General features: G+C 34.3%; 1 pseudogene; it reads right to left on the bottom strand.

Moving 5' to 3' along the window:
* Positions 1-3,008: 3,008 nt before the first annotated feature.
* Positions 3,009-4,035, bottom strand: LOC144252339 (small ribosomal subunit protein uS2 pseudogene; annotated as a pseudogene).
* Between the last annotated feature and the right edge of the window lie 407 nt (positions 4,036-4,442).

The raw sequence follows: 4,442 nt of genomic DNA, 5'->3' as shown, positions 1-4,442 counted from the left end.
TTATATGCAATATTCAATTTCAAATGGACTCATTAGCTCTAATTTTATTTGACTTGGGTTAATTTTATTTCCTGGTATGCAAATTTGCTATATAAAACCTGCTTGTTCTTAAATATCCTACCATCCCTTCAGATCATTCACTTTCAACAACTGACATTATCTCCTATAGAACATAGACTAGTGAAACTGGGTAGGAAAAAACCTCAGTCTAATGACTGGCAACCCTATAATTATCTATTAAATACCTATTTGTATTTATTTATTTCCTTTTTCTTATGAAGTGTATCACCTCCATTTCCCACTAAATTCTGTTTATTTTTAGCTGATTTTTTTTTTACCTTGGCTTACTTCGTTTCTGTATCTTCAACATCTTTTCCTCTGCAACTGTATTTCCTTCAGTGAATTTATCTATGAACTTATTTTTATTAATTTTTAAATTTATTTTAGCTACTACATCCTGTATATCAGACAATATCAAAGATTGACGCTATTTCCTGAAATCTCCATATAATGTTTAATGTTCTTGTTTGTTTTTGTTCTTTTTTTTGGTAGTTTTTGTTTGTTTGGTATTGGGAATTGAACCAGGGCACTATATTATGGAGATTCAACCCCACAATTCTTTATTGTAAATTCAGAGACAGAGTCTGCTAAATTACTGAGGCTGTGCTTAGATTTGTGATCCTCCTGCCTCAGCCTCCCAAGTAACTGGGCTTACAGGCATATGCTATTACACCTAGATCCATACAAATCTTCATGATATTCAAGAACCTCATATACTTCCAAAAAGGGCCACAACTGAGATTGAAAGAAGGTGATATTAACAAGGAATCCCAAAACTGTTCACCACAAAATCATATATAAATCCATCTAAATAATGAATCACTAAATTTACCTTTATATTACAAACAACTAGACTATGTAGAAGTATCTGGTTTGCTTGAAAGTGGTGGTCACAGTTTGGTTCCCAGAATGGCAGAATAACTTAGTTTAAATAAATAGTTAAAATCAATACTAAAATAATTTTAAAATGTCACCACATTTTAGGTAGTTGATTAAATTGAAGACAGTACATAGGTAACTCCCAAATAAATAGGTAGCTAGAAATTTTGTGTATAGTAGGAAAAATATTTAGTTCATAAAGAATAGAAACTATGTTATGTTAATTTATGAGGAGATTTAAGTGTGTTGTTTTACAAAATCAGAGAAAATAATCCAGATCTTCTATTTATATCATGGAACATGAAACAATGGTTTGATCTGAAAAGTTGACAAATTTGTTTTGTTTTCTTTTTGTATGAGTAGGAAGCAAACTCTATGTAGTACAATTCAATTCACCTTCCTTTCTTTTCAGCTTGTTTTTTGAGCTTAAGTCTTATCTTTAAATTGCCTTGCCACTGTACAAAAAGTATTATTACACCATTTATACAAAATTGTGTTTAGTATTGTTTGTGTAGCAAACTTGGTTTCCCAACTATAACCAACAACACTTGTACTGGATCGTAAAATAATTACAGTGTCACAAAATGTATCTTTACAAAATCATAAGATTTCACAGAGAAAGGCACAGAAAAAAAATGTACTTTATTTTTATATCTCCAACTGAGAAGTATGGTGTTAAATCAAAAATGACTTTTGATAAAGCCCATTTAATTTAGGGGAAAAATTATATATTCATATACATACTCATCTTGTAGTTTGTACCAAGATAAATTCACAGTATTACTACTTTTTCAGGTGTAAATTAAGTGATTAACTTGAAGCATATAAATTGAGTGATATGTGAATGTGTATGTGTGTGTATAATATTAACATATTTTAAATTTCTTCTACAAGAGGGAGTTGATTTAAAAAAACAGAGGTTTAAAACAGAAATCAAAAGAACATTAGATTTTAAAATAATTTTCTTGAATAAATAAATAATAAATGGAGTCTTTAATTCAAGATGAAGTGCGAAATAAAGTAAGTCATGTATATTTTCAAATGGTATTACTAAGATTGTGCAAGTAATAATATAAAATGAATACTTACATTGATAATCTGTTCACAAATTTTAAGTTATGAGTTGTTATTAATAATATTACTGGCATTTGAGTATATATATGTGAGGATAGATTGGATGAATTATGTTGCTGGAGCAATGATTAACATGAGATATTGGTATTTAGCTCTGATGTTTCTGTAACTTTAGAAAAATGTAAAACTTGCATATATCACACACACTTCCACTGTAGGTAGTTAAAAGATGCAATTATGTAACATAGTATCCCAAATTTTACTCTTCAGAAAATATGCAAACAGATGTTATGTATTACTTTTTGTCCTCACTTAAATAGAGATGTTCAATTCCTGACACATAGTCCCTCAGAAGATGACTTTCTTTGGAAACATGATCTTTATAGATGTAAATCAGAGAAAAGGGAAGAAATTAGGTTGACCATTAACCAAAATGACTGATGTCCTTTTTTCCAAAAGGGGACATTCAAGCACATAAGAAAGCAGATGGAAATTAGAATTATGATGCCACAAACCAAGGGCTATTTGGGTTCAAAAGCTGGAAGATGTAAAGAAGGATCCTATCTCTATAAGTTTCGGATGGAACACAGGCCTGCTAATATCTTGATGTCAGATTTCTAGCCTTCAGGACTCTGAGAAAATGCATTTCTGTTTCTCTAAGCCATGCCATTTGTTATGGCATCCCTGGAAAACTAATTACAATATGTATTAAGATGATAAGAAAATAGTCTCATTGTTAACATAGAGTAAGAGGGTATGCATTTCACTTAAACCAAGGGAAGTGAAGGGTATCTCAATTACCTTACTGTATTTTTGTTTTCATGCTTCTCTGAGGAAACTACAAAGTTAAGTATTTTCTAAAAATTTTGTTGGCAGAGGAAACATTTTCCTCATTGATCATGTCACATAACTACTGCTCTGTGGAACCTCTTTTGGTAAATGTAGGCATAGTGTGTCTGAATAATCACCAAAATACTTAGAAAACTGAAAATTAATTATTTTCCCCAAATTAAGACACAATGCAGTTCTTCTAAAACTGGTTGTGATTTTCCATAACTTATTTCAATTTTGTGTGTGCAGAAGAACAGTTCAAGATGACTTGGTATTGGTTCAGTTATCTGAACCATGCAGTATTCTGAGCAATGGGAGCTCAGATCAGCCTTTGGTGGTGAACTAGTGCCCAAGTCCTCAGTAGGGAACTTCTGGAGAGGCACAGGGGAACCCATATGCCTTCGGGCAGTCTGCAACCTTCAGGTTTAGGAGCAGTGAACTTAGGAGCTGGAACAATCCATTCACCCTGAAATTCCTTATTTTTTAAAAAGAGAGAGAGAGAGAATTTTTTAATATTTATTTTTTAGTTTTCGGTGGACACAACATCTTTATTTTAATTTTATGTGGTGCTGAGGATCAAACCCAGCGCCCCCTGCATGCCAGGCGAGTGCGCTACCACTTAAGCCACATCCCCAGATCCCTGAAATTCCTTCTTGTTCACAGATTTTTTAGCAGTAGCTTGCTCTTCCTTTTCAATCTCTGTGGAAACAGAGATCAGACATGACCTCCCATGGATGTTCACAGGAGATGTTGATGTACATGCACAGAATTTCTCAGACCAGCATCCCCCACATCAGACCCACAGAGTGATCTCCCTTGCTGTTCCAAGGAATTGCAATGTCAACATAGCGCAGAGGAGAATCTGGGTTAAAAAGAGCAATAACAGATAGAGGAAATGTAAGAGGGTTCAAGGACAACCCTGGGATCAGTAACCCCCAGAAAATGGAGCTCTGGAAGACTGCCTGAATCTGGTTGTTGAAGATTCCAGGAGGGAAGAATCCAGCAATAGGAGTGGGTCCAGTGGCAATAGCAAACTTCAACACAACCGACTGGCCAGTATTCCTGAAAGCTATGAAACAGACCTCAGCATGGTTTTCAATAGCAACAAGACAGGAAAAGCTTCTCTCAGGTCCTCTTCAAATTTATGGTGCACGTGTCATCACTTTTTCTTTTGTAGATATATTGTTCCATCTGCAAATCAGATTGCAGCTATTGAAATGGGTTCCCACTACAGGGAATTGAGGACATATACTCCTCCTTCATTTGTAGAACCTCAAGGACTTCAGACATTGTGACAGTTCCCTTGATGTTACCATGGAAATCAAGAACAACCACCTATGGACCCTTTTCTGGGTAGCACTGAAAGGTGCTTTAATGCTGCTTCCCTGAAAGCAAGACCTTTCTGTAGGTGTCTATTGTGTTCTTCAGGGTGAGTTTCAGTCTGTAAAATTTTCCTTGCAAGCAATTTACAAAACCATATGCTCAGATTGTTAAGAACAGCTGCAAGAACACAAGACAACATTACTTTCAAGAATCTTCCTGCCAGGTAAACATAAAACAACACAGAATGCAACAATTCAGATATTTGGTTGGGCAAG

Source organism: Urocitellus parryii, unplaced genomic scaffold, assembly GCF_045843805.1.
Source record: "Urocitellus parryii isolate mUroPar1 unplaced genomic scaffold, mUroPar1.hap1 Scaffold_40, whole genome shotgun sequence".
Taxonomy (NCBI): Eukaryota; Metazoa; Chordata; class Mammalia; order Rodentia; family Sciuridae; genus Urocitellus; species Urocitellus parryii.
This window is presented reverse-complemented; position numbering and strand designations above follow the sequence as displayed.